This window comes from Nannobrachium achirus (genome assembly GCF_963921795.1).
Source record: "Nannobrachium achirus genome assembly, chromosome: 2".
Classification (NCBI taxonomy): Eukaryota; Metazoa; Chordata; class Actinopteri; order Myctophiformes; family Myctophidae; genus Nannobrachium; species Nannobrachium achirus.
The window spans coordinates 75,917,202-75,942,385 of NC_137811.1; the positions used below are offsets into that span (position 1 = coordinate 75,917,202).

Below are 25,184 nucleotides of genomic sequence, written 5' to 3' on the forward strand. Positions count from 1 at the left end.
TGATTTGACAAGTTGAATGTGTTTCAACTTACTGCTTGTGATTTGACAAGTTGAATGTGTTTCAACTTACTGCATGTGATTTGACAAGTTGAATGTGTTTCAACTTACTGCTTGTGATTTGACAAGTTGAATGTGTTGAACTCAACTAGGCTGAACAGTGTGGGAGGCTGCTAGGAACTCTCCCAGACTGGTACAACTAATGACTGCAGGGAGTTCTGTACAGAGAGCTGTCTGAAGTCATTTGCTCCACCATAAGTGTTGTTCATATGTGAAGGATGGGAACGACACACAGCCACCGCTCAGGAAACACTCATTAACCTGGCAAGTGTGCCCTGACCCTAACCCATGCATTCATAACACTTTCTGTTGTCATAATATGTGTTTTATGTTGGGAAACTGAGTGAAGGAGTGATGCTGTGACAATTCTTTGTTCATTTGGTGTCACTTTATGGCTCTTTTGAGAGCAGCTTAGTGAAATGTGTAAACCCTGCATCAATGTTATGAGGACAGTATAATGATGAAGTTCCAGCTCCACCACAGTGTGGGACGCCTTCCCTGTCACCTTGCTGAGAGCCAATGGGCTCTGCAGGGAGCAACTGAAAACAACCACAATCATAACTTCAGAGGAAACTCATATCCTTTTATACTCTGGTGATTATGATGCTTTTCATCACAGTGAGAATTGGGAACTTGGAAAGTCCAACTTGTGGGAAGGATTACATTGTAAAAGGTGGGGCTCTGATGGCCTAGTGGTTAAGCTGAGTACCTCATAGGCTCTGATGTATGACAGCGTGTCCCGGGTTCAATTCCCAAGCCTAGCGGTGGATTTGCTACGTGTCACTCCCTGATTGTCTCCCCTGTTTCCTGTCTCTGAAAGAAAAAAAAAGAAAAATACACTGTGATGATGACTATGATGAAGATCAAGTAAAAATAAATCTCTCTCCTGACATCCTTCTGTCTTCCTCTCTTTACAAACTGTGGCCTGTTCACCTCTTTCAGTGGTGGTAGCGTCATATCCACAATAAGACATGGAAGATCTGTACCCCAGGCTCTGGCTACACACACACACACACACACACACACACACACACACACACACACACACACACACACACACACACACACACACACGCACACACACACGTGGCCCCTGTAGAGCATGGAGCATTCTGCCCAGCAGAGCTTCTTGTCTGACTTATGTCTGTCAATGTGTCTGACCGTAACCACGACAACCAAGCTACACTAGGATGCGTAGCCAGCCACTCAGCTGAACCTCTGCAGTGAGACTCGTCTCAATCCTTCCTGACATTTCCTGACATTCTGTTCTCCAGACAGCATACAGTATACTAGTAAGACATCTGAGGGTGATATGCGACCTCAGGGTGACATGCGACCTCGCCCTAAAGGGCGAGGTCGCGCCAATTCTTGACCATCTGACCAACCACAGCGTTTCTCTGACAATTCTAGTTGTTGTCATTCTGGGGGGAGTTTGTTCATGTTTTTGTGAGGGTATCAACCCTAGGAGACACGTAGGGTGTGGGCGATAGGGCCTAAACATGGAGATGTGGTACAGAATGACTCGTATATGGGCATAAAAAGTATGTCATGTGACATCACTTCCTGTACAGTCAGACAGACAGCCATTGACTCCGGCCTAAGAATGGCTACTGTCTATGGCGGTAGTCCCATATGACATGATTATATGGAGATAGTCCAGTCTATCATGTCTGGACTATCTCCATATAATCAGATAGTCCAGACTCCTTCTACCCCTTTTAAAGATCCTGACAGCTTGCAGCAGAATATGACTAATCTTAAACAATGCTCAACGCTTTCCGTATATCAAACGTGCTGGCCTTTCTTTTTAATTGAATTAGAGGCAAAAGTAAAGCAGATATTCCCTCCACATCTCTGGGAGCTTGATTCCAGAAAAGCATGGCCTGTTTAACATTCCTGCTGCTGGGTTGGAGCCGTACGATCTCCTGCTCCGATCAGAGGGCCAGATAACCAAGATTTATTAGCCCAAACACCCTGACAATTAATTAGGGAGCGGAGCCAGCAGACTAATCCTGTTTCCACGGCCTTAACGGGTCTCTAACCCTCCTTACAGCACTGAGATCACCAGAGGAACACTTCAAAGCAGCAGCCAGGCTTAAACCACTTCACACTTTTAGAAGCAACTGTAGGATTGCTGTGTGTGTGTGTGTGTGTGTGTGTGTGTGTGTGTGTGTGTGTGTGTGTGTGTGTGTGTGTGTGTGTGTGTGTGTGTGTGTGTCCTCCCAGCTGGTTTCAGGTTTTATCATTCATGAAAATATTAAAAACCAATTCCACTCCTCAAAATAAACAAGTTATTCAGGATGTCAGAAAGGCTTTTTATTGGTATCAGCTGAGAACGTGGTTTATCCTTGTTTCAATGTGCTAGAGCACTGGGAGATTACTGAAGTGACCATCAACTCTCAGTACTTACTGCATGACCCAAGCCACGCTACTCATACGCTGACTACCCTACTGACTGAGCTACCCGGACACAGTGCTCCTCAAAATATCAGTCATTGAACACCTTCAACATAAAACTGCAAGCACTCAAATATTCTACACTGTTCCCTCTAGTCAGCATCTTCTATTCTTAAGCATACTCTTTATGTGAGCGTGCGGGCACACGTTTGTGTATTCATTCAGAGACTGCAGTAGAATGCAGTAGAATGCATTAAAACTCATCCCATGTCGGCCGTTTTTGTAGTAAAAAATCAAACCTCGGTTCGAAGTGGAGCGGTGAATTTGAGCAGTTCCAGGTAAATATAAATATATATATATATATATATATATATATATATATATATATATATATATATATATAATTGAATATTGAATATACATATTTTGGGGACCTCTCTGCGGGTCTTGACCCACAGATTGACAACATTAACCTCCCGTGGCAGGGGGAAGAGAATAGAATAGTCCCTGACTTTTTTTTCACCAATTTATATATTGACATGTGTCAATTCTTGATTGCCCGTGGCTCGCTACGGTGGCTGCATGCTTCGTGAGCCTCCACTCTAGCGGCTATCACGGGTGTGTGTGTGTGTGTGTGTGTGTGTGTGTGTGTGTGTGTGTGTGTGTGTGTGTGTGTGTGTGTGTGTGTGTGTGTGTGTGGTAAAAGTCCGCGCATGCGCAGATGCCGCCGTGCTGACCAACACAATTTGGACACACAAAGCCACACAAAGGGAGCTGTGCTAGCACACCGCTCCAAAAATGTAGTAGGCCTAGGCATGATAGCAATCGCGAAATTGCATGTTTAACCCCCATAGCAACCCCATCTTTCAAACATGGCAGCCATCTTTGTTTACATTTTAGGAAAACATAATGGCTGCTATCTCATGAATGCCTGAACGGATTTCCATTCGGATTTTTTTGTTTGAAAGCTGTGAGCAATGTGGACACACGTGGTGCATTATCTAGGCATGGGTGTGCATGATCCTTGCACTATGAATTACATGGAAGTCTATGGAGACGAATGGCAAATGGGAGTACGAAGGTATTCTTAAAAGACGGTGAATGTGTTAAGTGTTAATTCAGAATGAAACGTAAAACTCTCCCTGGTCTTGTAAGTGGCTGAGAGGAGTTGATGAATGCAGCCAGACAGTCAGGGTTGATCCTCACTGCAGCTCACTGTTGTGTTGAGACTGTGAGCTGAAAGAACACAACCACAGAGTTCAGCAAGTTTATACCACTGGAAGGAAAACTGAACATGTGATGAGACAAAAGAGACATCAAGAGGACATAAAGTGGAGCGTGCGTGCGTGCGTGCGTGCGTGCGTGCGTGCGTGCGTTTGAGCAGGACATATCCCATGGTATTTTCTCCAGACTGCTGTGGAATGAAATTCATTGCAAACAACGTTAGCCAGGCTGCTGTATCTCCCTGTAGCCAACAGAATGAGTTGGCACACAGAGCTGGCCAGAGGTTTTATGCCATCTTGCAAAACAAACAATAGCAACGCTCACACATTCATCATGTTGTATTTATTGAGGGCAAAAATAACTTTGTCAGCATAATATTCATAACAGCAGAAATGATGTTTCATAGACAATAGTGATGACCAATCACTAATATGCCAAGAGAATCCATAATAACACAATAGAAGTGTGAATGAAGGCTCCATAATGGACTCTCCTTATCTATTAACAATCAGCTAAACAATGACATGTGTTACAAACTGAAAGACAATGAATATAAAGCTGAATGACCAATAACTGAAACATACTGTACAGTAACTATTGCAAAATAGAACAATATATATTAAGAACCATATTTACAAAACATGAAGATGCTTAAAAGTAATTACACATAAGAAAACTGCTGTGCTGAGTAAGACTAAATTGCTTTCAATCCTCATACTGTATGAGTATGATGAGGTCAAACACTAAATAAAAAATAAATCAACTGTATGAAACAGGACTCTACAGTAATGGGGACAATTAGCATGTAGGCGTAAATTAATTTAGAGCTACGTGACTGTTGAATAGTTTGATGTTTTTGAGCGGTGGTCACACCGTCTCCATAGCGTAGCCGTGTGTGTATCCGTGTGTGTGTGTGTGTGTGTGTGTCTGTCTGTCTGTATGTAGCCTCTGGTGTATGTAGCCTGAGTACCCTGGGTGACCAGAGAGGTGCTGTTGAGTCTAGTCTGCCCTGAGCATCAACTGCAATAGCAGTGGCGGCCTGAGTGACATACATGCATGCATGCATGTATGCATGTATATTTGTTTTGCTGTTGCGCAGCCTCCACGACCACCGCTCAGTTCACACGGGTGTGAGAGCATAGTGAAATGTGCTAGGAAAAGAATCAGGAGTACATGACATACACCTACTAGAAAATCTAAATAAAGAAACTAAATAACAATATAAATACAATAAGGACTTAGATTAATTATAAGAATCAACCCAACAGAATCTCCTCATTCAATGTGGACTCAGTTTGTAATGTGTGGATCCAAGCTGCTTCTCTCTGTAGCAGGAATCAGTCCCTGTCAGCAGCCTTTTAAAAGGATCTACCACTTCTATAGCCTGGCTCCTTACCTGGCGGTCAGTGTCTTGATTCTCTGGCCTCCTTTCTGTGTCTGTGTCCATCTGGCTCCATTGTTGATGTCAAGCAGCCTGACTGATGAACTTCAGCCTGCATGTAGAGGCAGGGAGGGGAGGGGCCTCCAGGGAGGGGAGGGGCCTCCAGGGAGGGGAGGGGCCTCCAGCCAGCAGGAGCTCCCTTTAGGCTGGAGCTTGAAGAGCTTTTTAGAAGAGTTCACTGTCAAGATCTGTGGAAGAGGACACAGTCTCTCTCTCTCTCTCTCTCTCTCTCTCTCTCTCTCTGTCTCTCTCTCTCTCTCTCTCTGTCTCTCTGCTGCTTAATGGCCATGCTTCTTCTCCTCAGCGTTTGACAGTTGACAGTTTCTCTCTCTGTGTGTCTCTGTCTCTCTCTCTCTCTCTCTCTCTCTCTCTCTCTCTCTCTCTCTCTCTCTGTCTCTCTCTCTCTCTCTCTCTCTGTCTCTCTCTGCTGCTTAATGGCCATGCTTCTTCTCCTCAGCGTTTGACAGTTGACAGTTTCTGATCCTTTTATGAGCACAAGGCACAGATAAAAGTACTGACAGACAAAGAGCGAGCAGGAAAGAAGTGGATGTGGAGAGTGGGTTGTCCACTGAGATGCTAAAAGCAGCGTAGTTTGTGAGGAAAAAGTGGAGGGGTTTGTGCTTTGTGATTTATTGATTATGTTCAAGTGAGCTGTCTGGAAAGTGTGGGTGTGCTTTTTAAAGATTTTTATTTTGTTTTTTGAAGACAACTAGAGAGACGTTGACATTGTGTAGATTCATCACTTTGTAAAAAGCTTCCCTCATGGCTCGCTGGCAGCTTGTACGTTTACAGAACACATGGTACGATAGAAAGCCAATTAAATGTGTGGATCCAACCCATTGCTTTCTGATCTCTTCATTAGCGTCTAACGGGGTGCGATCCACACTGCAGTGCAGATGAAGCCAATGACATTGTGTTGCACCATTGTGTGTAAAATGTGCAGCCAGATTCAACAGGGCTCCTCACAGCCCTCACAACATCAGTCATGGTATCATCCCTGTTGCCAGAGGACAGACGTCCCCATACTAGACCATGAGAGGACAGACGTCCCCATACTAGACCATGAGAGGACAGACGTCCCCATACTAGACCATGAGAGGACAGACGTCCCCATACTAGACCATGGTATCATCCCTGTTGCCAGAGGACAGACGTCCCCATACTAGACCATGAGAGGACAGACGTCCCCATACTAGACCATGGTATCATCCCTGTTGCCAGAGGACAGACGTCCCCATACTAGACCATGGTATCATCCCTGTTGCCAGAGGACAGACGTCCCCATACTAGACCATGGTATCATCCCTGTTGCCAGAGGACAGACGTCCCCATACTAGACCATGAGAGGACAGACGTCCCCATACTAGACCATGAGAGGACAGACGTCCCCATACTAGACCATGAGAGGACAGACGTCCCCATACTAGACCATGGTATCAACCCTGTTGCCAGAGGACAGACGTCCCCATACTAGACCATGGTATCATCCCTGTTGCCAGAGGACAGACGTCCCCATACTAGACCATGGTATCATCCCTGTTGCCAGAGGACAGACGTCCCCATACTAGACCATGAGAGGACAGACGTCCCCATACTAGACCATGAGAGGACAGACGTCCCCATACTAGACCATGCCTGCTCCCTCGTCTGTGAGCGTCTCTAATGAATTCCCTCAAGGCTCACAGGGCTGCAGAGAGAATGGAATATGAGTCACAGACTGAGGAGGGATTTCTTATTGAAAGAGCAGCAAGAGCCGTTGGCCGCCGCGTCCACGTCCATGGACGCGGCCGTGGACGCGTCCATGGACGCGGACGCGAAAAAAACGTCCGTGGACGCGAGGCCGCGTCCACGGACGCAAACGGCCGGCCGTCCCGGCCGTGGACGCGGCCGTGGACGAGGCCGTGGACGCAGACGGCCGGGGACGCGGCCGTGGACGAGGCCGCGGACGTGGACGCAAACGGCCGGCCGTGGACGAGTCCATGGACGAGGCCGCGAAAAAAAGGCAGCGAAAAAAAAAAAAAAGTGTCTATTGTATGTATTTTTTGATGGAGAATTCAAATATGACCTTCTTTTTTGCATAGGACAACTCTAACCTGCATCAATTGGTATTTTATAATTGCCAATTGTACCCTATCCATCTGAAAAACAAATTGGATGTCTATTGTATGTATTTTTTGATGGAGAATTCAAATATTACCTTCTTTTTGGGATAGGACAACTCTAACCTGCATCAATTGGTATTTTATAATTGCCAATTGTACCCTATCCATCTCAAAAACAAATTGGATGTCTATACATGTATTTTTTGATGGGGAATTCAAATGTTACCTTCTTTTTTAGATAGGACAACTCTAACCTGCATCAATTGGTGCATCAACCTACTATCTATCTATCTATCTATCTATCTATCTATCTATCTATCTATCTATCCATCTATCCATCTATCCATCTATCTATCCATCTATTTATTTATACTTCACCTTTAGTCCAGAAGAGAGTTCAGCATCAGGAACTTGCACACATGTAACTGTGTCATGACTGTGTCATGGAGCTAAAACAGGGCTATGTTAAATACTCAAAATGACTCTGATGGACCAATCAGGGTGGTGGTGGGGGGAGGGATCAACAATAGACAGAAACTGGATAATGCTTTGTTAACTGTCCCACCTAAGTCCCTGCTAGTCTGAACAAACATCACCTTCCCTCTCATAACACTACTACTACTACATTTATATAAAGCTGCTCTTGCATTTGAATTCAAGTCTGACACAAGTTAAGGTTAACTTAGGTAGTATTTCATTTTGCTGGCTTTTAGGGTCTGTGTGTGAGTGTGTAGGCTCACAAATTATTATAATTGTCATTAAGTGACTCTATCTATCTATCTATCTATCTATCTATCTATCTATCTATCTATCTATCCATCTATCCATCTATTTATTTATACTTACTGTTTACATTTTCTATAAATATTTATTTCTATATAAAACTCAGTTGTGTGGAGTTATTGTGTGCCTTTTCTTGTAGCTAAAGAGTCCATTTGTTCACTAGACATTAAGTCAAGGTTACTATTTTGAGTTGAAGCTAAGTGTTTTATTGCTTTGTGGTTTAACATGATTTAAAAGGCAAATTCATTGTTATGGTTACTTTAGAAGACTGCTTTTGCATTCATGAGTTAAAAAGAGAGCCAAGCTAATTCAAAGAGTTAAGTTAAAGGAACACAAAACATGACCTAACTCGCTGCCATTGGACAGACAGTTACAACATAGGCCTACTCTTATCTTTCACAGAACAGACAATTATCATTTGTTTTATCTATTTGAGACTATGTAGCTGCTCTATGGGAAATAGAGCATTATATCAGCCTATTCAATTGATAATGACCAATGGGTGCCAGTTTCTAAGTAGTTAACCATATTAACATAACAATATATGTGGCCTAGACATGGATATTGCCCAATCAACTCGTAATCTACAGAAATGTCCACCACATCACACAGTATAAAACTTAGTAGGCTCAGTGGATTCACCTATGTTAAATCATGTCAGGTTAGTTTGGTTCAAGGTTCAAGTATAATAATTTATGAGACAAAAATGTAAACAGCACAAATGTACAATCACATCTCGGCTAGAATGATAACATAAAGTCCTGACTACTCCTTGTTATTGTGGTCCTAAATACTACAATGATTAGTTTGGATGCATTGCTTCTATCATGTCCAATTAAAAATAAATACATTACATACATACAGAAATATGCCTTCTCCTGTATTGTATTAGTGACATTCATTATAAATAGTAAAATAACAGGACAGAGCAAAAAAGGCCTCTGTTGTGTCTTTATCTGATCACATGCAATCAGACACTCACACTGCACAGCAATATATAAACTTTATTACAGGCTCAAGGCCCACAGGGTAAGAAGACAATACATTACAAAGATAATAATTAAAAAAAACAACAACAGAGAGTACATTCACAAAGCCCCACCGGAGCTAAAGAGGCACTCATGCCAGTGTCCTCTAACGGTAGACGTGTACCTGACAGAGCTTTCCCCACATTGGTTACAGATATAAGGTTTCTCTCCGGTGTGAATTTGTTGGTGTATTTTGATATGTTCCAGTCACAGCAATAAGGTTTCTTTCCAGTGTGATTTTTCTGGTGTGCTTTGAGATGATGCATATCACTGAACCTTTTCTCACACTGGACACAGCTATGGCTTCTCACCAGTGTGGATTTTCAGGTGTCTTTTCAGAGCCGTCTTCAGAGTGAACCTTTTCCCACATTGGTGACAGCAGTAAGGTCTCTCTCAAGTGTGAATCTTCTTGTGTTGTACGAGGCTAGATTTTACAGTGAAACGTTTGCCACAGTGTTCACAGCAGTAAGGCTTTTCTTCGGTGTGAAATCTCTGGTGTACTTTCAGAGCAGCCATTAAACTGAACTTTTCCCCACATTGGACACAGCTGTATGGTTTCTCTCCTGTGTGAATTCGTTCATGTATTTTGAGATAAGACAATCGAGTAAAGCTTTTCCCACACTGGTCACAGCAATAGGGCTTCTCTCTAGTGTGAATTCTCTGGTGTTCTTTTAAAATCCCCTTTTGAACAAATCTTTTCCCACACTGGTCACAACAATAAGGTTTCTCTCCAGTATGTGAACGCTTATGATCTTTTAATTGTCCAGACCGAGCAAAATACTTCCCACATTGTTCACAGCTGAATGGCTTCACTCCGGTATGAATTCTCTGGTCTACTTTGAGATAATAAATTGAGCTGAAGGCTTTTTCCACATTGGTCACAACAGCACTGTCTTGGTTTAACTGAGGACAGCACAGGACAGGGAGAGAAAACACACACCTGATAAGAGCCAGATTCACACATTGATCAGCATTTAAGTAACATCATCATTATTATTGTTGAGTCTGAAAAGAACAATACAATGTGATAGATCTTTACACATCTGACCCATAACATTATTAGCAATTCACATGGTTACTATAATAGGTGAGTCTTCTAGCTTTTTAAAAATGTAATATTTCATTAATTCTTTCTCTTACTAAGTGTAACATCCCACTTCTTAATTGTATATTATTTGGAAAGGGTTAGCAAAATGTTTGCCATAAATTCAATGCTGAGTTGCATTTGTTTTCCTACATTTTCCCCTTCAATGTATTATTACAATGTATTTACTATTTCTTACTTAGGTCTACTTAACTTTGTATTTTTACATTATTATATTGATCAACATTAACACATAGTGTGTGTTAGGTTAGGTTAGTTGCAGAGTGTCCACAACTGTCCAGAATACACTGTACATAATAGACTCCAGACTTCAAGTGAAGATGAAATCTCTAGACGGCACCAGCGGCAATTCTGATGAACGGGTGGAACCCAAAGACCATCAAGATCTCTGTAAGTCACAGACTGAGTAAGTCTCCAGATAAACTCACACACATCAAAGTGTTTAAACATTACTTTTATCATTCATGACATAATATCATGTTACTGTTACCTACATGCCTTTATATGGGGAGAACCAAGCAACTTTGACCCAGTTATGATTTTGCTTTTAATAGAAAGGAATCCCTTACATTGTTGTATGTTAAATTACTTTCTGATCTGTTTGTGTTCATTATAACAGCCACAGGAAAGATACATTGTTTCAGATTGTTCCAGAGACTGATGACAGACCCTGGATGTAGCTCTGTCAGGTACACGTCTACCATTAGTGGACACTGGCATGAGTGGCATGAGTGCCTCTTTAGCTCCGGTGGGGCTTTGTGAATGTACTCTCTGTTGTTGTTTTTTTTTAATTATTATCTTTGTAATGTATTGTCTTCTTACCCTGTGGGCCTTGAGCCTGTAATAAAGTTTATATATTGCTGTGCAGTGTGAGTGTCTGATTGCATGTGATCAGATAAAGACACAACAGAGGCCTTTTTTGCTCTGTCCTGTTATTTTACTATTTATAATGAATGTCACTAATACAATACAGGAGAAGGCAGATTTCTGTATGTATGTAATGTATTTATTTTTAATTGGACATGATAGAAGCAATGCATCCAAACTAATCATTGTAGTATTTAGGACCACAATAACAAGGAGTAGTCAGGACTTTATGTTATCATTCTAGCCGAGATGTGATTGTACATTTGTGCTGTTTACATTTTTGTCTCATAAATTATTATACTTGAACCTTGAACCAAACTAACCTGACATGATTTAACATAGGTGAATCCACTGAGCCTACTAAGTTTTATACTGTGTGATGTGGTGGACATTTCTGTAGATTACGAGTTGATTGGGCAATATCCATGTCTAGGCCACATATATTGTTATGTTAATATGGTTAACTACTTAGAAACTGGCACCCATTGGTCATTATCAATTGAATAGGCTGATATAATGCTCTATTTCCCATAGAGCAGCTACATAGTCTCAAATAGATAAAACAAATGATAATTGTCTGTTCTGTGAAAGATAAGAGTAGGCCTATGTTGTAACTGTCTGTCCAATGGCAGCGAGTTAGGTCATGTTTTGTGTTCCTTTAACTTAACTCTTTAAATTAGCTTGGCTCTCTTTTTAACTCATGAATGCAAAAGCAGTCTTCTAAAGTAACCATAACAATGAATTTGCCTTTTAAATCATGTTAAACCACAAAGCAATAAAACACTTAGCTTCAACTCAAAATAGTAACCTTGACTTAATGTCTAGTGAACAAATGGACTCTTTAGCTACAAGAAAAGGCACACAATAACTCCACACAACTGAGTTTTATATAGAAATAAATATTTATAGAAAATGTAAACAGTAAGTATAAATAAATAGATGGATAGATGGATAGATGGATAGATAGATAGATAGATAGATAGATAGATAGAGTCACTTAATGACAATTATAATAATTTGTGAGCCTACACACTCACACACAGACCCTAAAAGCCAGCAAAATGAAATACTACCTAAGTTAACCTTAACTTGTGTCAGACTTGAATTCAAATGCAAGAGCAGCTTTATATAAATGTAGTAGTAGTAGTGTTATGAGAGGGAAGGTGATGTTTGTTCAGACTAGCAGGGACTTAGGTGGGACAGTTAACAAAGCATTATCAAGTTTCTGTCTATTGTTGATCCCTCCCCCCACCACCACCCTGATTGGTCCATCAGAGTCATTTTGAGTATTTAACATAGCCCTGGTTTAGCTCCATGACACAGTCATGACACAGTTCCATGTGTGCAAGTTCCTGATGCTGAACTCTCTTCTGGACTAAAGGTGAAGTATAAATAAATAGATGGATGGATAGATGGATAGATGGATAGATAGATAGATAGATAGATAGATAGATAGATAGATAGATAGATAGATAGATAGTAGGTTGATGCACCAATTGATGCAGGTTAGAGTTGTCCTATCTAGAAAAGAAGGTAACGTTTGAATTCCCCATCAAAAAATACATACAATAGACATCCAATTTGTTTTTGAGATGGATAGGGTACAATTGGCAATTATAAAATACCAATTGATGCAGGTTAGAGTCGTCCTATTCCAAAAAGAAGGTAATATTTGAATTCTCCATCAAAAAATACATACAATAGACATCCAATTTGTTTTTGAGATGGATAGGGTACAATTGGCAATTATAAAATACCAATTGATGCAGGTTAGAGTTGTCCTATTCCAAAAAGAAGGTAATATTTGAATTCTCCATCAAAAAATACATACAATAGACATCCAATTTGTTTTTCAGATGGATAGGGTACAATTGGCAATTATAAAATACCAATTGATGCAGGTTAGAGTTGTCCTATGCAAAAAAGAAGGTCATATTTGAATTCTCCATCAAAAAATACATACAATAGACACCTTTTTTTTCTTTTTTCGCTGCCTTTTTTTCGCGGCCTCGTCCATGGACTCGTCCACGGCCGGCCGTTTGCGTCCACGTCCGCGGCCTCGTCCACGGCCGCGTCCCCGGCCGTCTGCGTCCACGGCCGCGTCCACGGCCGCGTCCACGGCCGGGACGGCCGGCCGTTTGCGTCCGTGGACGCGGCCTCGCGTCCACGGACGTTTTTTTCGCGTCCGCGTCCATGGACGCGTCCACGGCCGCGTCCATGGACGTGGACGCGGCGGCCAGCGGCTGTCTCTCTGAAAGAGAGGGATGTAGAAAGAGACTGAGTGAGAAAGCAATGGACTAAACACGCAGCAAAGGGCGGAGGAGGAGAAATGAGAAAGTGAGAGTCATAAGGAATAAGGAGAGAACGTTTGTCTTCCTTCTGCCTGTTGTAATTCCCTTCCAGTGCTTTTACTGGAAGAGTTGTGAGGCTGGCTGCTGATTGGTTGCTGGATTCGGTACTACCCCCCCCCCCCCCATCAGGAGAGGATGTCACACCACAGAGAGGCTCCGTGGAGAGTTGGATAGAAATGATTCACTGAGCTCATGGCTGGCCGAGGTAACGATCGATAGGAGGTTAAACAAAAACAAAGACAGGAAGAAAAGTTTGTAAAACAAACATTTTCATGGTCTGGGAAGGAAAAGAAAAGCTTCAAAGTGTTCCTCTGTCCTCACAATACTTCAGCTGTATGGAATGTTTGTTGTTTTGTTTTTAGTTTTTTTACCCACCATGGAGGAAAGTGATGGCCACTCAAAAAGATAATAACCATTTAAGACTTTCAGCCCTCGTCAGTGTAACGAGCTACAGTCTAATGCAGCAAAGTGTTGTGGTCTGTGGTTGTTTATGTGCCTGTAGGAGTGGATTTGGAAAGCTATTCTCTTGTTTAATTCTAGTGTCAGTATTCCTGCTGGTCCTTTATGTCCCCACACAGCCATCCTGCTGGTCCTTTATGTCCCCACACAGCCATCCTGCTGGTCCTTTATGTCCCCACACAGCCATCCTGCTGGTCCTTTATGTCCCCACACAGCCATCCAGCTGGTCCTTTATGTCCCCACACAGCCATCCTGCTGGTCCTTTATGTCCCCACAAAGCCATCCTGCTGGTCCTTTATGTCCCCACACAGCCATCCTGCTGGTCCTTTATGTCCCCACACAGCCATCCTGCTGGTCCTTTATGTCCCCACACAGCCATCCTGCTGGTCCTTTATGTCCCCACACAGCCATCCTGCTGGTCCTTTATGTCCCCACACAGCCATCCAGGATAACATCAGGTGTTCCTTCTCCCACAGCAGGTGCTTGTGATCAAAGCACAGCCAAAGCCACTTAACAGTGTTTCTGGCACCGTGCCATATTGGTGGATGTTCATGAAACATCATCATGGTTCAGTGAATATTGCACACATCCATCTCTCTGTGTCCTGGAACAAACGCTGTGTATCGTTGTGTGCCTCGCTGCTTAATGTTTCACGTACGTCTTATTGGCAAGGCTCCATTTGTGTTAATGCTGTGGCCGGGTGGTTAGAGTGGCTGCTCCGTACACTAGCTGGATGGTCACAGCTTTAATCCCTGAAACAAACACATAATTAGTCATTAAAAAAAGTAATGAAAGTGTTTGTGGTTCTGCCTTGTGCTTCATTATTCCTGAAAAGAGAAGTGCAGCCAAGGTCAGGTGTTAGACCACAGTGTGATGAGTGTCTCTAATTGAGACAGAGATTGACACTTAATCACAAACACATGACACCTCTGGGAATGGGCAAACTGACAGCCTCCTGCCTGTCATTGTGATGACTCTGCACCCTATCAATGTCTGTCTCAGATTGATGTCATCTGGCCCGGGGCTGTGTCCTGCTCTCAGTCCATCTCTCAGCCCCTCCCCCAAAGTCCTTAACCATATCAGATATAGGGTTTTACACCTATTAAATAACTTTTAATAGAGAGAGAGAGACGGGGGGGGGGGGGGGGGAGCAGATTGCATACGGGGTTATTTAGGTTGAGTGTCTTATTATACTGATTTATCACCATCGATTCTAAGATGTCAAGTTATCTGCCTGAGGCCATGCAATTAAATCTGTAAGACGATGAGTTTGAATGGACCCATGGAGACAACAATATATTTAAAGTGCATGTACTGTAGTAACAGCAGTGTAACTATTATGCAGAATTGTTCAGATACAGAGAATAAATAATTTGTGGTAAAATTATTTGTAAAAGATGTGTGTGTTCTCTGCTGTGTCTCAGTGAGAGACAGACATTGTTTTGATCATGGTAATGAATGTTTTCTCACGTCAATAAAGCCCTTTGAATTGAAATTGAGTTGAATTGACAGACATTAGGATAAATCTCCAGTGTGACATTAACAGGTAGCCTACAGTACAATAGAGAAATGATAACACCATTAGTTTTAAATGTTTCTCTGGAATTAGAAGGGGGATACAGGGAATATTTAGTACCATTTCCTCTGCTTGCTTCAGGGCTGCATAGAGGCAGGAGATGAGACAGAAGATACCAGTAAAGGTTTGAACTGATAGGTGCAGTGTGGGGAAAAAGCTTGGTATGAAATAATGACTGTTAAGTACTTGATATCATGCTATTTTAGCAGCTCAACACCGCCATGCACTTTGGCTTCAGGACTGTTCTGTTGCTGTCCTCCACAGGAAGTACTGAGGGAGTGTTTGGAGCCTGTCACACTGAGAGGTTCATGGCTCAAGGTGTTATTGTTACATCTGGTGTACAGTAGTACATGTACAGTAGAGTGGAAATGTTTCTTAAGGTGCTAGAAGGTGCATTGACAACACACAGGCTGCCTCTGACCCCAGACAGGCAGTCAGTGTTTGTCTGGGTCGTTGGGGTTGTATTAGCGTTTTCAGTCTATTATTCCTTTCTCTGGCCAGGGCAGACAGATAGATAGAGACGCGCTGCAGAATGGATGATATGACAGCCAGTGTCAGTCAACCTGCTGTTCACTCATCCTCTCCTCTCCTCTCCTCTCTGGAGTCAACCTGCTGTTCACTCATCCTCTCCTCTCCTCTCTGGAGTCAACCTGCTGTTCACTCATCCTCTCCTCTCCTCTCTGGAGTCAACCTGCTGTTCACTCATCCTCTCCTCTCCTCTCTGGAGTCAATCTGCCAGTGGATTCTGTTCCTGCAGTCCTGAGGACAATTCCAGAGGTCAGCACAGGCAGACTGTTGATGAAAAAGTAGTCTCGCGTAGCCAGACTACTATTCCACAATCTCCGAATGCTATATAGAGTCTGGAACGGCAGCCCCCGAACGGCGAGTATCGGAAGTAGCCACTGCTGCACTGAACTGTAGTCCCATTGGAAACATAACAGAAACACAATAGCTCAGACAAAGTCATTCGAGCGGCCTATTCTTGTTATGAGTGTATAGTTTAAGAAAACATTTGAAAACATCATGGAGGTAACACCAACAACACCAGAGAAAGACAAAATAATGCCCCTAAAAATAAAGAAAGGAGACATAACGCTTCCAGTAGGACTTGTTATTGCTACTGCACCAAGGGAGTGGTTGCGTCACATCCGCTTTATCTCGCACTCATCATTTCTATTCCGGTTTGCCAGACTGTATGCCGGGAGCATTTGGCCAACAGTCTGGCCACGCGAGACTAATGAAAAAGAGTTCTCTCCTCTCTTCCTCCTCTCCTGAGGACACAGCAGCGTTCGCTGATGTATCCTTATCTTCCTCAAGTGCTGCAAGGCACCGTCTACTCCTACAATATCCACACTTGTATTCCATTCATTATCCGGTCTGAAAGCAGACCTCGGCTGGGCTCGCTCTGTGTTTCTCTCTCTGGCCGTTCGTAGCTACTTCTGCGTGTAGTGCTGGCGTCCCCAGGGCCCGGGGTAATTGTCTAGCGGCCGCTCACCTCTGCCAGTCCCTTCCCAGCAGAGCCTGCTTTGAATGAGAGGTGGGGGTGATGGGGGGGTGGAGGTGTCAGAGCGTAGACAGAGAGGTGGAGGAGGAGTTAAGGATGGCCTGTGGCTCTGTGCAGCCCACTTCAATAGTTTTCATCCTGTCACCTTGTGGCCTGTTATTGCATTGGAGCGGCTCAGGGTGTGTGTGTGTGTGTGTGTGTGTGTGTGTGTGTGTGTGTGTGTGTGTGTGTGTGTGTGTGTGTGTGTGTGTGTGTGTGTGTGTGTGTGTGTGTGTGTGTGTGTGTGTGTGTGCGCGCGTGCGCGCGTGCGTGCGTGTGTGTGTTTTAAAACGCCCTGGATTTGACACATTGTTCTCAGAGGGATGAAGTTGATGAAGTGATTGACCCTCTCACCCCCCCCCCCCCCCCCCATTCCCCCTCCTCACTCCCTCTGAATACTTCTTGTTGCTGCGTAGTTTGAATAGTCAGAAATAAACAGAGAGAAAGAGAGTGAAACAAAGACATGAATACGGGACAACCCAAGAAAGACAGACAGACAATACAAATGACAGAATAACAGACACACAAAGAGAGAGACAAACTAGTTCAAGTTCAACATTGAAGGTTGTTGTCTCATTCAATTCAACCTTTATCACGTACAGCTTTTGGTGGTGCGATATATACTATGTATAGTGAAATGTATAGTATATAGGTCAACTCCCTGGACAGTGTGCAAATAAAACAATATAAGCAGGACTGGAACTGGAAGTTCACAAAGGCAAAAATACTTCTGCAATACAGCTGTGATAACATTGCAGGTAACAAACTTGTACTTAGAGCCCACTCAACTGTGTGGAAAAAGACATGAATGCAGAAAGACATTTCATAGAATTAATAGAATAGCCACTATAATAGACACACAATAGCAAAGTAGCTGTGCAAATAGCATAGAATAACATTAAATAAAAGTGCAACTAAAATAGCATCTGAACAAAAGTTACAAAACAAAGGCAGACAGGCTAAAAGAGAGACAAAGACAGATGGAGAGACTAGAAGCTGGAAGCCTCAGAGACACTATTAAATGTCTGTCAGACCATAAACCTCTTGTCATTGGGAAATATCTCTGCCTTGAGGGCCAAACTGTTCTACAGAACAGAGAATGTCAGCGTTCAAATGAGGGGTGTGGGCTTCCACCTGATGTATGGAAGATGGAAACATGATCTATATAGTATGTGTGTGATGACAGAGTGAGGTAGCTAGATGACAGAGTACTGTAGACAGGTTGGGTTCAAATGAGATTAGGTTCCACACTTGGGGAGGAGTGTCAGTCAGACTGAGGTAATGTAAACGTGTCAGTAGTACTTTACCTGACGACAGGTTTGTAGCTTTCTGTATCCATCCAGCTGCAACAGAGAGGCCTCGACACCGTCAAATCCTGAACTCAGTGTGTACAGAATACAGATATAACCAAATGGACTCATAAAGTGCATGCGATATTTTTTCAACTCCCAATCTTCCCTTCCAGATCATGTGAGTGTATGGGTTTACGTTTGTTTGGGCATGTGTATAATCCTTCCAGATCATGTGAGTGTATGGGTTTACGTGTATATTTATAGTAAAACACCTTTTTGTTGTGCTTGCGTAACTCAGAGGCTGTGAACACTCCAGTGGACACACCCACATAGTAAGATATCCTGGATCCTTTTCTTCACCTCCTGCAACCCTCTGTTCTACAACAACAATACAACACCATGGAAGATCCCTCTTGACGTGGGACTAAACCAGGTCAAAACACCCCAGGATGGAGCTCTTGACGTGGGACTAAACCAGGTCAAAACACCCCAGGATGGAGCTCTTGACGTGGGACTAAACCAGGTCAAAACACCCCAGGATGGAGCGGAGGAGGACATGTGAGCTAAACCTTCACAGAGAGAAAACAAACAAACATGAATGGAAAAGCTTGCATACCAACTGATAAGGAAAATGACAGGGCCTGGCAATGAAACACGTGCAATGAATGAATCATACCTTGGCAAGTACAAGGAAATAATGGAAACCAAAAGACTCGCTCAATTTGTTGTCGTAATTTGAGCCTCAGAGCATGAAAATGCTACTGCAATGCTGATGAGGTCAATGGAACAGCTTGTCTGACAAGTTAAACCTGTTTGGTTCTCTGTCTCTTGTTCAATGTGCTAATTAACACCACAGCATGGTAATAATGTGTTAATTAACACCACAGGACAGCATGGTGGTGCACAGTTACCTCACAGTAAGAAGGTCCTGGGTTCAAAACCCTTTCTGTGCAGAGTGTTTATGTTGTGCCTGTGTTTGTATTGGGTTTCCTCCCTCACCAAAAGACAGTGCATGCTGGGAACTCCTGCCAGTGCCCTTGAGCAACGTACTGTCATTACAACAGGAGTCCCTGAGCAGCACAACCTGCTGCTGAGGATGGCTTCAATGTAGAGGACACATTTATACAACCTGAGGATGGCTTCAATGTAGAGGACACATTTATACAACCTGAGGATGTCTTCAATGTAGAGGACACATTTATACAACCTGAGGATGGCTTCAATGTAGAGGACACATTTATACAACCTGAGGATGTCTTCAATGTAGAGGACACATTTATACAACCTGAGGATGTCTTCAATGTAGAGGACACATTTATACAACCTGAGGATGGCTTCAATGTAGAGGACACATTTATACAACCTGAGGATGGCTTCAATGTAGAGGACACATTTATACAACCTGAGGATGGCTTCAATGTAGAGGACACATTTATACAAGGGGACAATAAAGACACATCAAATTAAAGAGATATTCCACTTTCAACAGGGAGCAGTGGAAGGGCCTCTCTCCACATACACACCCGTTGGAACTTCAAACTCCATTTTAACCATGATAGATTCATTAAAAACACCCATTATTTTTTCTGGTGACTGATATTACCCTCCTAATACGTGAGCAGGCTGTGTTTATTTCGATAACTTTTTTCATTTATTTTTAATAATTATTTGGGAAAATGGAAAAAATGAAATACAAAAATATAATTATTAAAAATAAATGAAAAAAGTTATCGAAAAACACGGCCTGCTCACATATTAGGAGGGTAGAATGAGTCACCAGAAAAAAATAATGGGTGTTTTTAATGAATCTATCATGGTTAAAATGGAGTTTGAAGTTACAATGGGTGTGTGTGGGGAGAGGCCCTGGGCCTGGAGGGCCTGGTAACATTTACATCAAATATCTAAATATTCAATCAAGCTAATTAAAAACTGTTCAGGGTGTTCATAAAAGCCTGATTAGATGATAAAATTACCAAAAGTCTTTTTTGAAAGTGAAATATCCCTTTAATGTCCCCATGTCTACACCGTTCAAACACACACACATGTACACACGCATGCATGTGCACACATGTAGACATTGCATGCATGCACGCACAAATACAGAAAGGGTGACTGAACGAATCCAGTTATGAGCCATTAGAAGATATCATCTACTGTTACCGTCGATGATCGCCACCTTTGATGTCAAACTTTAGAGAGAAAGGGCAGAGACCACTGACTGCAACGACAACATGTGAGTCAGCTTTAAGGCAGATTTAATAGAAACACCCTTTCACAACACAGCCATTCATTCCAGTGTATTCACCACTTGTTTTCCTCAAGTTTTGTGTTGTGTTGATAGTACTGGTGTTCTGACCTTGATTCAGAGAAGAGGAGGTGGGGGAGGTGGTAGGTGTGGTGCAGCATGTGGGAAGAGGACAAACCTTAGAGGAAGAAGTGAAAAGGTGGAGCTCCTCCACCCTACTTCAGTCTGCTGTCAGGGTCTTCCATCTCTGCCTCTCATTTACCATCTCCCCTCTTTTTAATTCTCTGGAGTCCCTCCTCTCCCCGGCTCACTGATGATTCCTATCTAATATGCTGTTCCACAATCACTCTTACCTCTAATCTCAACCTTGTTGTCTAACAGTCTCTCCTTCTTCCATGGTGGTTTGACACAGATAGTGTTGCCCACAGCCTGTGACCAGGGTGGGTCCACCAGGGTGGGTCCACAGATAGTGTTGCCCACAGCCTGTGACCAGGGTGGGTCCACCAGCGCTCCATGTGAATTATGATGTGCTGGATCAGTCCTAATCGTGTTATGGATGTTCCTGTGCCCTTGGGAGGAGCACAGAGCAATGGATGGAGCTTTATCACATTTCACTGTGCTTTGAGGTATAATTCATGAAAGGTCAAAATGTAGTGGTGTGTTTACTGTATGTGATGTGTGTACTGTATGTGAGGTGTGTACTGTATGTGAGGTGTGTACTGTATGTGAGGTGTGTACTGTATGTGATGTGTGTACTGTATGTGAGGTGTGTACTCTATGTGATGTGTGTATGTGAGGTGTGTACTGTATGTGAGGTGTGTACTGTATTTGATGATGGCTTCATTCAAACAGCATATTTTGTCCAGTAGAATTCCAGTAAAAATGTTGCCATAACAAGAGACTCTGCTGTGTGGATCTTTAGATAACAGATGGTATCTCTCAAGTCTTAGCCGAGGACAAGGTGATTGTAACACAATACAAAAGCCTTACTCCTATGGCCATGGTCTTAGTATAAGAGTGATAGTAAGTATATGACGCCTATTGAAATCAGGTAGATGGATTAAGATGAGTTTTGCTGCTTTCAAATTGTGTTGCTTTTTGTTTTTCCTATTTCTTTGTATTGCTTGTCCAACTCCATTGTAATTCAGTTGAGAAGAACATGCAGGTACAAGGATAGCATATCCTATCACTATAAATCTCACCTCAGTCATAACCTACTGTACTCATTGCAATGCCAACCTCCTGACCGGGCCCAGCTGGGCTTTCTGTTGTTTCTTTAAAGCCAGACATGTTCCTCTGCTTCGTGACCTGAAGAAAGTGAACTTCAGTCTTCTGCAAACTATCCATCCATCTTCAACCGCTTATCTGAAGTCGGGTCACGGAGCTACAGTAGCAGTCAGGGGACCACAGATTTTAACCCGTTCAGGCCGGGAACACTATTTAGTGTATTACAGTACATGTACACTATGTAGAAACATATTTGTTTTTGTAGGCTAATTTATGAATAATATTGTTTTTCAGACAACTTAGGTCAGGCCTAAATGGGTAATAATAAACCATAATATTAAATATTACATTGGTGAGACACCTACCAGATTAAATGGCTGTGACACTCAACAGTTCTACTTTTAGCATAAAATAAAGTTGAACACATTTCCTGATGCCAAAATGTTTCTTGGTAACAAGACATGTGTAAATGATGATAATGTTAGGCTGGAGATCAACCTTCTCAAAGCTTAAAGAAGGAATATCCTGGCCTTGTGTTGTCTGTAACACAAGCAGATATAAGAGCTCTGTTGAATATGTATTAAGCTTTAAGAAATGCATCACTCATCCCACATGGGAGTTCATGCTGGTCACTGAGATTGTCTTACAAACAGCTAAAATACCCAACAATACTCAGCTAAAGGTTTTATGCTTGTTGCAGTTCTTTGTTGCAAGTCTTTGTTTATATCCAGTGACAGCTCATCATTTGCATATTGACTCTACAGGGACAAAACAACTGTTAGTATGAATGCAAATGAACGTACATGTCAGAGTTGCTTAAAACACTGCAGTTTACCTCGTAGTATCACACCAATTAGTCAGTCTCTTGTCTGTCATAACAACTACAGTACGTGATGTGTGCCTTTTTCACGGTTCACATTTAATAATTCAATTTAAACTGAAGTTCTTAGTTAAAAAATAAAATGAAAGGGCTGTAGAACTCTGACTTTACAAGGCTGTAATGAATAACACTTCTCAAATGCTGTCAACACATTGAAGGTAACAGTGAAGTTGTATAATCACAGAGCTGATGATAATATAGCATCACAGTTCCAACTGAGGCAGTTAAAAGTGAGTGTCAGAGTGCCTTCATCCCTGGGTGTTAAGAGGCCTCTTCACTTCTCCATAATGAGTGTAGAAGATAACAGGCTGCTTGGCTCTGATGTTTTCAAAAGAAGTTCTTCTGTATTGAGCGGGCGTCCAGTGAAAGGTTCAATGATTGGGCTCAAGGTTGCACTTTTAATAATCCATCACTTCAGTGTTGTAAGCCATTGGAGTTGGACCAATCACAGTCCAGTAACGTTGGAACATTCCTTGGACGTCCACAAGGTCTTCAAAGCCTCTTGGTTGTTTTGTTGTTATTGTTGCTTTATCTTCATGTAGGATGGACCTTTTGTCCCAGAATGTGGACTTCATGTTTGCTCCCAACATGTCAGGGAGCTTGGCTCTCACTGTGATTCTATTGATCTTTTTCTTCCTGACTTTGTGTCACTCTTGTCCTTGGTGGTGGCCCTGATGACCCACTGTGCCTTCACTCTCAAGTCCTCCTGAAACAGATGGGCACGGTGGAGGCAAGGACTGGGCACAGCGCCATCGCTGAGAGATCCACTCCTCTCCTCGCCCACTGTCTCCCAAAATAATCTCACCGCTGTCACATGGGGCACAGAATGGAATCATCCAATCTGTAGCGTAGCTTCTGTTTCTGCTGTCCTCCTCCAACTCTCCTTATGGGGGAAAACTGCTCTCTGTGGTAGTACGGTATGCATACCGTATGTCATGTTTTCCTGAAAATGGTGTTTGTATATGAAAGGCATGGGGAGTTTGAAAATTGTTAATATTTCAAATATTTCCATGTCCAAGATCCAACTATTAGAGCGCTGAACCCCATGTGAGATGGGTTTGTGCCAGCTACACCCAGAAGAGAAGATGTTTATTGTTAGATTAGATTTAGTACATCATTCTACAACTGTCTATACTATTGGTGGGGAGAGAATGAAACCTATTATCTGAATAGTCATCTTCCTGGGGACCCCCTGGAGCCCACCGACAGACCCCAGACCCCACTTTGAGAACCACTTGTACAGTCAGTATATATGAAATTAGATTTAGCCTAATATGGCTTGCAGATTTTGAGTGATTTATTCATTAAGAATTGCAGTGTGTGTCCTGGGCTTGTATGTAATTCTTGCATGTTTCTTTCACACATGGTTTCCACTCAGCTATCACATATAATAACTCCACCTCTCGTGTTAATGGAGTGTAAAGGGCGACAGAGTGAGTGGAGCGCTTCTTGTTTCCCTGCATTATGTTGGCCGTCAGTTAAGCTAAACACACTAATAGCATGTAGAACATATTAAATCTTAAAGAACATATGCTAATAACATGTACAGTGAATTAAATCTAAAAGAACACATGCTAATATCATGTACAGTTTATTAAATCTATATAAACATTTCCAGGGTGTAAGCGGTCAGAACAGCTCTCTCTCTCCACTATTATTTTCACCTTGAAGCTCCTTGGAGACCACAACATAGATGATCTGATTAGGATTTACATCCTCAAAGAACACACACACGCACGCACGCACGCACGCACGCACGCACGCACGCACGCACACACACACACACACACACACACACACACACACACACACACACACACACACACACACACACACACACACACACACACACACACACACACACACACACACACACAGTCCTCTCTGTCCTTGCTCTAACGTCTGGTTGTGTTCTCATAACAAAGCAGAACACAGCATTGTGTTTCACAGGGTGGGACTCCTTCATATACAGTAGGTTGTTGGGCTGACCCTAGTCTGGTAGGATTCACCTTGAAACATGGGCTGCATATTGTTGTAGTGTTTTTGGTTGGTTTCTATTCTGAATGTTTTGAAGGTTTGCACAGGGCTCTACTTCCTGTATTGTCCCAGCTCAGATTCTGAGCCTGGGACAACTTCCTGCCCAGGAATATCATAGTTTTGGCCCAGAGGTTCTTCTCGCCCCCCTAGTGGCGAAAAAAAGAACCTCTGGGAACTCAGATTGGGCTGACCCTGACATGCTGAGGTGAACATGTGTCATGTTTTACTGTAGACCGGGGCAGCGAGGCAAACCGGTGACCTTCTGCTTAGCAGACAGCCTCTCTACCCACTAAGCTATGGCTGCCCGTATGTCTTGGAGACCCCTGGCATCAATGCCACGGCTGGCGGCTCTGCTCTCCTGTGTTCAGCAACATAAAGACCTTGGGAGAGCAAAGACAACTGGCCTGATTATGTGGCTACGCCTGAAGGTCTTCATCATTGTTGAGATAATCAGGTTAGCCCACATGGACGCTAGGCAGGACAGATGCTGGCTTCTGTTATCCTGATTAGAAGGGTCTTTGTGGAGGTTCTGTGTTGTGAATCTCTCCTCCCACCTCAGTGTCACCTTGC

General features: G+C 42.9%; 1 pseudogene across 1 annotated transcript in view; it reads left to right on the plus strand.

The window, feature by feature from the left end:
* The window catches only part of LOC308300586 (receptor-type tyrosine-protein phosphatase U-like), a 175,827-nt pseudogene that overhangs the window by 70,743 nt on the left and 79,900 nt on the right, over positions 1-25,184 (plus strand). The gene's annotated exons all lie outside the window — the stretch shown is intronic.